Genomic DNA, 12,418 nt, shown 5'->3' with positions numbered 1-12,418 from the left:
GTGCGGGTCCAATAGTATAAAATAGTTTTTTTTTCATCTCTCACCACCATATCAGCAGACTATGTAGCTAGTACTAGCTATTTCCATTGCGGACGCCCTTAGGATTCCAAGAGCCACTGTGGCACGCATCATGCGCCATGGCTCGCCACCGAATTCCAAGATCGCCGGCGACGCGAAGGAGGCCGTGGACAACTGTGTCGCCGAGTTCAGCCCCGTCTTAATCCGAGCTACCGTGGAGGAGTGCAGGCAGGACAGGCGCACCACCGTGACCAGCGACGACCTCATCCTCGCCTTGAGCAACCTCGGGTTCGACGACAGCGTCAGGCTCCTGGCCTTGTACCTCCGCCGCTACCGTGAGATTGAGGGCACCAGGCCACGCGCCCGGCACACCTTGATGGTAGCGCTGGAGCACCCGACGGCCCCGGCGGTGGAGGCGGAGGTGCAGTCGCCGGCGCCGCCGTCGCCAGGTCTGGACCTGCAACTGGGCCCGCCACAGGTGCGTGACGTCACTGAGCTGGGCCCGCACGCCGATGTGTGCGCGGTGTGGCGTGCGGCCGATGCAGCGGCCGCAGCATGAACCTTGCAGGCGCCAACTGGTGTTGATGACGAGGACGAGGACGAGGAGTGAACTGTGAACTGCCCTGTAGATGGCAGATTTGACTGGATTGCTCTTGAATCGGTGTGAACGATAATAAACATTTGTATATTTCCATTAGTGTTCGAATCCTTGCCGGTTTGCTTCCACCCTTGTTGGTTGTAATCATGGCTTGGATCTTTGTACCTTGGTTAATGAAATCTGCATCATACAACCATGGTCAGTCCGGTTGTAATCATTATATTGTTTGGATTTTTGTTCATTGATCAACGAAAGCACACAGCTTGTTTCCTCTATGCAGACCACACGGCTGATGCTCTCTTCTCTTCCTCGTTCTTGCACAAGTAGGGGAGGCGCGCCAGATCCGGTGTGGGAGGGAAACAAACCAATGGGATTTTGCTGGTTTCTTAGCGCCTCGGCACGAGCGTAGACTTGGTTTCTCCTCCAGAAAACGGTTTCTTCCTATTCTACTCTCTCTCTCTCTCTCTCCTCGATTAATCTCTTGCCACGTCAGCAAAATATTATTTCACAAGCACGGAAAACCTACAGCACGAAACCCATGTCCCAGGATCCTCGAGGCCCAACCAGGGTTTACCTTTTCGTTTTTTTCCGAATCCCGCCGTTTGCCGGAAACGAAATTTCGGCCGAAATTTCGCCGAAATTCGCTAATTCCAAACGGAAAGGGATCTCAAATTCAAAAAACGAAATTCCAATGAATTCCGACCGAAATTTCGGTGATTTCGACCGAAATTCGGTGATTTTCGACCGGAAAATTATGTAATTTGTGTTTTTCCTACTGTTCCCGAGGTCAAATGAAAAACTTTTGAATACCAACTTTGTTCAGTTTTTCGAGATCTACAACTTTTGTTTTACGAACTTTTTCATTTGAGCAATGGTTTGAAAGTTATTTAATTATTTCAAAAACTACCAATTAAAAGTCTTGTCATTTCATGTAACAACTTCCATTTTCTCTCTTAGGCCTCAACTGGACTTTTATTATTTTGTTATTGCGGATATGCCTATAAATTATTACAACACAATACATCCAAAGTCTATTAGAATTATTACAATCCAAAGATACAACAGAGGCAAAGACATAGTCCATACTAAGTCCATGTAGCATATTCTCTGCATTTAAATACAACAGAGTACACCAATTGTTATATATATTCATCATCTGACAAGGAAGCTTAATTTGTGTAACAATGTTAGAAATTATTCTGTTGACTGCGCATACATTGTAAAATAAGAAAACAAATCTAATCTGTCTCGGTAGTTTACCATCATTGATAGGACAAAGATACTTTATTCGTGCGTACAAGGCAAGCAACCTATATAGTACAAGCCTAGCAATCAAATCTCCAGACAAACTTTTATTTTAAAGTGTGAGTTCGGTCATGAAAAACATATTAATAGCTGGTTAAAATTTTCAAGTTCTCAAATACTCCAATCTGTTTTACTCCTACTACTTGCCATCCTAAAATAATTACGGTCTCTCACAAATTTTGTCGCTAACTTTAAGGAAAATCATGCATATAGATATTATTACAGGGAAAAAAACAATTCACATGCATGATACGAACGGATTCATCGTCAGAGTTAATTCTACATTACTACAACTTCTCATGGTTTCTGCGTATAGCTAGCAGAAGCGACATAATTAAAGAGTAAACGTGAGTATGTATTGCACACCTGCCCATGTCATGTCCAAACCACAAGCAAATTCCTGACAAATAAAGAAGAAGCAGTTTATGTGCGTATGAAATTGAATAGGTACCTCACCAACATCATGATAAACCAAGGTCTAGTTGAAGTCGAGGGGAGAAAACAAATTTTTGCACATGAAATGACGAGTCATTCAAATTACGGTTTCAAATGTTAATTTTAGCCTAGCAAATGATCTTAGATTTGAGTGTGTTCTAGTCCTATTTGCTTAGAAAAAACACCTAGTTTTTTATCATATTTTTTTCCAATTTTTTATAAATTTTTTTGAATTTTTGAATTTTGAAACGAAATTTACCGAAATTTACCGAAATTCCGGTTCCCGGTAACTAGCGAAAACGAAAAAAATACCGAAATTTCGTCGAAATTGTAAACCTTGGGCCCAACCCAGTGCTCTGCTGGTACCTACCTCGGATTCCTCACCGTCTCCAGCATGGACTTTACATGCATTATTTATTTCTCATGAGTACTCATATTGATTACATGCATTCTCATGAGTCCAGGGTTTACCGGAAGTCTCTCTGTCACCCTCTTGAATGAGTTTTGGAGCCATGTATGTGCAACGAGGTCTGACCCCGGCCGGTGACAGCATGCTGCTAGTGCTCCAGGGGAAACTGCATGCAGCGCGTACGTGACGCCACTGTTGCCGTAGAGCGGCTGGCGTCGGAGGACGACATTGTCAAAGGTGGGTACAGACTGGACTTGCTTCTACTTCCACTGCGCCAGCAAAGCAATGTTAACCCAGGAAAGTTTTATTTGGACACTATTTTCCTATCCTCTTTAAATTTACAAGAAACATATATTTTAGACACTACGGTCGGTCTACAAGAGAAACCATATTTTCCCAAATGATGATGTGTTGAACTACCAGAGGCAAATTGTTCTATACTCCTTGTGACAAATTAATTTTCCCAAATATAATTATTTTGCTTCAAGGGCTATTTATAACTTGAAGTGACACATGGGATTTATTTGTCATTTAAACATAAAATTAAAGAATTAGATGCATTAATTTACACCTAATTTTTTTTTACCCCCTAGACGTTTCAATTCATCCACCTTCACACGAACATACGGCTTCCATTCAGTGTACCCATGACAAGTGTTAACCATGCATATATCTATTAGATACAATACACCGCTCCACATTTCCTTCCATCCACCTTCACACGACACTTGGCTTCCTTTGGTCGCATGTATGCCAAGTGTTGTCCATGCACACATTTATTAGGACAGATGTAACTCTTCTTCATCTTTTAGATGGCTATAAATAAATGGGATTTTCTTGAGACAAAGAGACATCAAACAGTGCCATGGACAAAAATCAAGCTAACAATCTCCGAGAGGGTGCACGAGGTAAGTTTTCTTATCTTTGTACTATAGGATGCGTACATGCTTACTATAGGATGCGTACGGTGCTAGCGTTACTAGTTGTCGGTTGTGAGTAGTGGTATCTAGAGGAGAGAATCGCTACCGACAAAATAGCGAGTCGGATTTGACCCGCATAAAAGTTATTTAGGTGCGAACATGGGCCGGCACATTTTTCTTGTTTGATACTTTCAACAATCGGCCCATATGATACAAACCTGCTCTCATCTGTGTCCTACTTTTATGATAAAGTTCAAATTCATCATGCTTCACTTTTTTTTTTTGTTAGTCAATGCCTGGGGATAGGATGGAAAGCGCATCTGCCCAAGGATTCTTTGTTAGAGAGTAACTCTTAAAAAAAGGAGATGAGTGAATTTTCTTAGCATCATCATGCATATAGTACATGTTCTTCTTATATTAAACAATAGAAGAAGCCTTTTGCATATTGAAAACGAAAAAAAAATACAAGAAGCCTTCGCATGAACCTTCAACAGGCATAGCGCCCAAGCTCTTACTAATGCCCCAGCCTGAATTTTTTTTCTGGAATCCATTGAATTACTTCATTCTTGTTTTATATCTTATTTTCTAATATATATAGCAGGCACCGATCATGCACCTGAAGAGCACAGGATTCCAAGAGCCACCGTGGCACGAATCATGCGCCACGGCTCGCCGCCGAACTCAACGATCACCGGCGACGCCAAGGAGGCCGTGGACAACTGTCTCGTGGAGTTCTGCGCGGTCTTGATCGCTGCAGCCGTGGAGGAGTGCAGGCAGGAACAAGCGCACGACCGTGACCGGCGACGACCTAATCCTCGCCTTGGCCAACCTCGGATTCGAGGACTACGTCAGGCCCCTGGCTCTGTACCTCCGCCGCTACCGCGAGATCGAGGGCAACAGGCCACGCGCCCGGCACAGCTCCATGGCAGCGGCGCAGGGCCCGACGGCCCCGGCAGAGGTGGAGGCGCTGCCGCCGCCGTCGCCGGAGCCAACCCTGCAGCTGGAGCCGCCGCCGTCGGTGCGTGACGTCACGGAGCTGGGCCTGCACGGCGACGTGTACGCTGTGTGGCGTGCTGCTGCAGCGGCCGCCGCAGGAACGATGCAGGCGCCAGCTGGTGCTGGTGATGATGATGAGGACGAGGAGTGAACTGTGAACTGCCTTGGAGATGGCAGATTTGACTAGGATTGCTCTGGAATCGTGGTGACGAGTTCAGAATAAACATTTGCTTATTTCCATTATTAGTGATCGAATCCTCGCCAGTTCGCTTCCACCCTCATAGTTGTGCTAATAAATGATTGTAATCATGGCTTGGATCTTTGTTCCTTGGTCAATGAAATGTGCATCATACAGCCCTGGTCTGTCCCGTTGTAATCGTTGTTTGGATTTTTCTGTCGTTGGTCAATGAAATATTAAACCTGCATCATTATTCTACTATGAACTTTGGATGTTTCTGACCGATCTGCTCCATGTACTACCGTACCACTAGCTCGTGCACTGTAGCAAACTTTGGAGTAGTACGTAGTACTGCAAGTAGCAAGTTGAGCCTCATCTGGATGCAAATTTGTTGCCACGCTGAAATTATCACCAAATCATCAATCAATTATCAGGACACAAAATAAAAATGGACGCATGATTGAATTTATATACTTATTTATAATTTTACATTATTTAAAATAATTTTCTTTTTTAGTTCAATTTCCAAGAGGCACATGGCCTTCTTCCACCCCATGACATAAATCTAGTTCACAAATGTTTGCAAACTAAATATTTATAGTTGCCTGCACATGACTAGATTAGGTTGGTTATTTATGTTCTGTCTAATCAAGATATAATGATATTTTGTTGCGGCTGAAGATATTTTTTATCTCGAATATGCAGGAGATCTGTAAAAAAAATCATTGCATTAAGAATAATAAGAGTTTTTTACAGTGCACGTTACGTGCAGTTCCTTATGTGGATTACTCACAAATTGGTCAAAGTCCTGCCTTGCATGTTAAGACTTCAAGATACGTTGCCTGCAATAAATATGAGAAATTTAATGTAATTACATTGCTTATTTTTTTTCAACCACAAGTATTACTTCTTCCGGCTATAAATACTCTGTTTGACCAATGCAAGATTTGTTCAAACAGTTAAAACTGAACTACGGAATTATAAGTGCCGACTAAATTATAAGTTCACAGATAACTACGGAAACTTGAAGGTAACACTTCAAGGTAACCTTATGCAGTGACCCAAGGAGCATGCTGCCTGTATAATAATATGGCTCACCTTGCATTAATCCTCGGCGGTGAGCAAGCACAAGATGAAGCCATCCTGAGGCGCCACCGCAAGTCCATGAAGGGAAAGTTCATGTCAAAACAATGGCACAGTAGGTTATCTTGCCGTTAACATTCCTAACCATGCAAAGCACCGAATACGGGGAATAAAGTTCTGAAGAGGTGCACGATAATGTTCTCCTGGAGCTTGGAAGGCTGGACTTCCACCATTTTTCATTGATGGCTGCAGCTGTCACAGACTGTATTACAAAAGTATCATTGGTGGCCTTTAATTTCTTAGGAATTTTATTTGAACCTCGACAACAAGGCATACTGTGCCAATGCCTTATAAGAAATCATCAAGGATGATTCGAATCTTGTTTAAGATCTGGATTTTTGGCCGCCATGGAAAAATCTAGATTTTTATTAGATGAATTGATCTGATCTTTGTTTTCATTGACGGTACATGGAATATATGTGCATACCTTGGTGGTTATTATATGATCTCTACAATTTTCTTAGCTAGTCCTGTATAGCAACTCGATCAAGTCGTACCTTGATGTGATTTGTTATCTCGCTAAAATTATGGCTAAATTAAATAATTAGTGATACCTAATAATATAATGTGTACCAAGACAATAATAGCATCGTTATTAGTTGACAATCCATCTGCATCCAACATTTCTTGCTCTAGCTAGAGAAACGCTCGACATCTGCATTTGTACTCGACGTGATTGACAAGGGTTTTTCCACCACCGAAAGCCAAACCCTTGTCTCTGGATCCTCAAGACCCTAAACCTAGTGCTATCTTTTTTTTCTGACACGAGGCAAGCCCCATTTCCATTACTAAAACAGAAATACAGGAGTGTTCAGCCAGACGGCCCAAAGAAAAGGAAAAGCGAAGCCTAAGAGGGATGCAACCTAATCTGATTCAGATCATACACACCCTAGAGTTCGAGCACCCAGGTTCCTGTTGGCGACCAAAATTGGCAGTAACCTGAACAGACCGGTCTGACCGGTGTGTCCAGGCGGTCTGACCGGTCTAGGCGTCTGTAGACGATCTGGCATGACCAACCAGTCTGACTGGTAGGTCCGACCGGTCTGACCGGTCTAGGAGGAGTCCGAGTATAATTAGAGTTCTTAATAGATTTAGATCTGTATACAGGATTTCTTGCGGGGTAAGTCTTCCCCACCCTATAAATATAAAGGGTCACGGCCGATTGAAGGAACAACCCAATCGAATCTATCAAAAACACATCTTTTATCTTTTTTATCTTTACCCTACTTTTCCAACATCGACATGCTGTTCTTCTCCTCGTCTCCATGGCGTTTGAGGACGCCCTAGCTAGCCTGCCGAGCCTAGGGCAACCCTACACTGCGCTTGCCCCGACGGGGTCCCTCCCGGGCGAGCGTTCGTAGGATCGTCGCCGTTCTGCACGGCTACCGGTCTGACCTGGTCCCTCTAACCGGTCTGACCGCTCCACGCAGGAGGTGCTGCAAGGAGCTCCTCCTCGCGTCGCGCGACCTAGCGCGATCATGTGTTGGCCCGTAAAAGGTGTCAACATACTTTTTGGCGACTCCGCTGGGGAACGAGAATCAGGCTATCATGGCCGATTTGTCAAACCCTAGCAATCCAGCATCATCTGAAGAACTACTTGAAGAGTATCAGGCGAGAATACGACAAAGCAGTTGAAGGTCTACTGTTGTCTTGCTTTCGTATAACAGAGCATGGAGTCGTTAAGATAAAGGAGTTGCAGACACCATCTTACCATTGATGTATTAATGGAGATGCAATCTTCAGGTACTTTATCTGACATTCTATCTGGTTTTGTCAAGCATTTGATTGATAAGAAAGATAGTTCAGTTGCAATTCCTGTTATTCAAAAATCGGCTATTGAAAAGCCGACTAGTAATCCTTGCGAAATTTTGCATAATGTTGCTAGTCAAGATACAATTCGGCCGTCCCAAGCCGAAATTGTTGAGCCAAATTTCCCTAGCAAGAGCACAGAAACTAAGTTTAGTACTTCTACACTCGGGGGGGGGGGGGGGCAACAAAACATAGTCAAAGGTTCCGGTTGCACCGCAACCGGTCTGACCGGTTATCCGACCGGTCTAACCGCCTCGTCTAGGGTTTCACCAAATAATTCAAAACCTAAGATGGTTAAGCCCAAAAAACCCGAGATTGGTGTTTGGAAAACTGTTGAATCCAAAGGCCGTCACAAGCATCAAAAGGAAAAGCCGAAGCCCTTTCTTGGAGATCTTCCGGCTAAATTCAGAAAACTGAAATAATGATGCTAGTCGGCTAAAACATCCAAAACACTCAAGATCTACTCCAAGACAACAATTCCATGATCGGAATCGGCAGACAAATAATTTTCCTAATTCAGTGCTGTTTTCATCACATAGGTCGTATACACATATACCATACGGCATGCCTTATTTTTATCTATCATGGTATTTTAATTCCTATATGCCGTCCCTTCCTACATATTTGTGCCCAAATTATATTACCTATAGGGAGCCGGCAATTAGTAAGCCACCACCTACAAATAATGGCCGTTTTGATCCAAAAAATCGGCATGTGGAGAAAAAGAAACACATGGTGATCAAGCAAGTTTATCGTGTCAAAAAAGATGGACGATTGAATAAAAATTCAGATTTGACACAAGATAAAGAAAAGCCGACCGTTGAAGAAACATCGGCTAGTTCCGTTGCTCAGATTGTCCCCAATGGAGACCATACTTCAAACAATATAGTCGAACAATGTTCAAGTTTGGCTGGGGGGCAAGATAAGAGCATCTATATTGGTTCTGACAGGACCGGTTTGACCGGTTCGTTAGACCGATCTGACCGGTCTGAACCTGGAAAGTTTGGTGGTGCAAAAAATAGGATCAAGCCAACCTTTGTGGAGCTTCTGGATAAATACAAGAAGATATCTGCGCAAAAACAAAGCAATCAATTGGAAGGCAAACTGAAAAAGGAGTTCTTCATCACCAAGATCAAGAAAGCATCAACGGTCATCGTATTGGTCTTCGTCATTCATCTCGTCGATGCATGTACCATGGTCTGCATATTCAGGTTTGCTTAATCCAGGGTTTGGTCATAATCCTTGGCTGCCATATTATGATTATCAGTTTTATACTTTACCAAGGAGCTATGATTTGTATAATCGGCCGCATTGGCCGTCTCAAGATTTTTGTTATTGAACATGCTAAGGAATATAAAGCCGAAATATTTTGTTGATCGTAAGCTAGAAATTGTTACATGCTAGTTCTCTTAGTTCGGCTATTTTAGCATGGTTAAATATAATGTATGGCCGATGTATTGTTAATTGTCGCCCTTAGACAATTTTAGTCCAGAGAAGTGTTCTTTGGCACGCAAGCTTTGCCAAAGAACAGGGGGGCATATGTTGACGACCAAAATTGGCAGTAACCTGAACAGACCGGTCTGACCGGTGTGTCCAGGCGGTCTGACCGGTCTAGGCGTCTGTAGACGATCTGGCATGACCAACCGGTCTGACTGGTAGGTCCGACAGGTCTGACCGGTCTAGGAGGAGTCCGAGTATAATTAGAGTTCTTAATAGATTTAGATCTGTAAACAGGATTTCTTGCGGGGTAAGTCTTCCCCACCCTATAAATATAAAGGGTCACGGCCGATTGAAGGAACAACCCAATCGAATCTATCAAAAACACATCTTTTATCTTTTTTATCTTTACTCTACTTTTCCAACCTCGACATGCTGTTCTTCTCTCGTCTCCATGGTGTTTGAGGACGCCCTAGCTGGCCTGCCGATCCTAGGGCAACCCTACACGCGCTTGCCCCGACGGGGTCCCTCCCGGGCGAGCGTTCGTAGGATCGTCGCCGTTCTGCACGGCTACCGGTCTGACCGGTCCCTCTGACCGGTCTGACCTCTCCACGCAGGAGGTGCTGCAAGGAGCTCCTCCTCGCGTCGCGCGACCTAGCGCGATCGTGTGTTGGCCCGTAAAAGGCGTCAACAGTTCCCTAGGTGAAGGAAGTTTCAATTGCATTACAAAGAGTTTAACTGCCAATCAGACAAAAGAAGAAACGACAACTCTCATACAAGGAGAGGGGGATAGACGACGAGACAATACTAACAACCGGAAATGGGAGACGTTCCCAGCAGATTCTTGGAGACGTCCTTCTTCCTAGGTCGCCTCTTCGTCTTCATCCTAAACATTAGCTGACGTAGGTACAGCATGACCTCTTTGAGTAGATTGTTGGGTTAAGATGCCACATGCCACACTCATCATAATCTTGATCCCCTTGAGCAGTGTACCATGGGATAACGAGTTACACACACCTGCCCAATAAGACATGAAAGAACAAGCATGCATCACAATATCAATCGGATTTATTAGAGGTTCTTTTGTCAAAGCAAACTTTATTTCTGCACTTCTAGATTGCCCAAAAGATTGCAGCCAAACCAAATGTGTAAAAGTGCTCTCCGCCAGGCAGCCAATGCGTTATTGTTGTAAATTTTGGGGAATGTTAGTAGCCCCCGAAGCAGTGGGCGAGGATGCCCCAGATTCATTTTACCAAAGGACACTGGAAAAAAAAAAGATGTTCCACCGACTCATTCTGTGAGCAGAAATAACAATTAGGGTCACCCACCCATTTCCTCTTGATCATGTTATCTTTAGTCAAGATAGCATTTTTCTCCAGCAGCCACACAAAGACATTAATCTTGTTTGGGATCTATGATTTCCAAATATGTTTAAAGATGGGCCAGCAACTGTTTTAGTTAAATGTTCATATACTGATTTTGTTGTGAAATGGCTAATTTTTTTACCACTTCCAGCTCACCACATCTTCTATATTGTCAAATTTGTAGTTATACATCTCTTCTACCACATAAACCCATTCTTCAAAAAGAACGGTTGGTAGCCATCTTCTAAATGTTAACTGTCCATGTACAGATAGAAAGGAATGCACATAAATTTCCTTCTCATTGCACAAATCATAAAGGAATGAATGTGTTATGCGTAGAAGATGTTTCCCCAGCCAGGTGTCCTCCTAAAACAGAGTTGACTTGCCATTTTCGTACAGATAATTTCCTCCCCTTGATGTAGATAGGTTTAACTTTCAGCAAGTGACGAGAGTCTCCTAGTTTGAAAGTTACAGAGCTAATTGTTTTATCTTTAAGGTATTTGGCTGTAACCAACTCCTGCCAACTCCCCTTTTCATTCTCCAACTTCAACCACCATTTGCAAAGTAAACTTAAATTTATTTTCTGGATGTCTTTGACACCCAGCCCACCTTTCTTCTTACTTTGGCAAATAGTTTCCCATCTTACAAGACGGTATTTCCTTTTCTGCCCCCCTTCTTGCCACAGAAAAGTTCTTCTTTGCTTATCAAGCTTCTCTAGCACAATTTGAGGGAACAAATACATGGACATATGGTATATAAAGGTGCTTGTTAGCATCCTTTCATCGTGTGAGAGGAGCTGCTCCTCTAGCCTTCGCAAGTGCTCTCAATCCTCATTCTTCCTTCTTTCCTGGCTTCTATATGAATCAATGTAATCCCTGAAACCAAACTTCCATGGAGCCACTCCTTTAACCCTTGTACAGGCCGGATGTTCCGGATTCTAAAGGGTGTAAGTCATCAGCTCATCCTTTTCTCTATCGGGATGAAATGGCACTCGCAGGTAGTATAGTTGATTGGATGGGCTTGTGGAAGGGTATGGTGGATTGGTACATAGGATAAAACTAGAATCACTCAGAGATCACTCAACAAGATCAACTAGCACCAGAGATTACTCGACGGATTTCTCAACTAGGATAGCTCGGAGATTACTCGATGCGGATCAACAAGCACTGGATGTTACTCTACGGGTTTCTCAAAGAAGAGCCACACTCAATCTCATATCATATCAATTCATCAACTGACACATATCATCCCTTTAGAGACACTTAATACTTGAACTCTTGGAAACTAAAAGGATAGATAGGAAAAGACTCACTAATTAATACTCTTAGACACTAAGAAACTCTTGGAAAACAAAGAGATAATGAAGAAGTTAATAAAGAGTCTTAAACTCTCACGCAGCTTCCTGGAAGCCTGCACACCTTCCAGTTAAATGGTCATAACTCTTAGCTCAGAAGTCCAAAAGATGCTCAGTTTGTTGCGTTGAAAAACTTAACTCAAAGACCCTTCCAATGGCGCATCATATAAATGCTGAAACCACGTGCATTAATGCCAGAAATTCATATAGCATAGAGACATTTCTGCATGATATTTGGGCTAGAGTAAACATGATGTAACTGATGTCGGGTTACTTTCTCGTGTATGGTTTACATTATAATGGACACATCATCCTCCCCTGGTTGAAAGAGAACTCGTCCTCAAGTTTGGATTAACTGGAAGCAAAGTGAGGGTTACTCCATCTTTGGTGAATGAATATGTATTCTTCTTCCCATCATGTATAGTATGCCGATCAAACTGCCAAGGCCTCCC

The sequence above is a fragment of the Panicum virgatum genome, chromosome 4K, assembly GCF_016808335.1.
Source record: "Panicum virgatum strain AP13 chromosome 4K, P.virgatum_v5, whole genome shotgun sequence".
Taxonomy (NCBI): Eukaryota; Viridiplantae; Streptophyta; class Magnoliopsida; order Poales; family Poaceae; genus Panicum; species Panicum virgatum.
The sequence above is the reverse complement of the archived record's forward strand: the minus strand, read 5'-3'. Positions refer to the sequence as shown.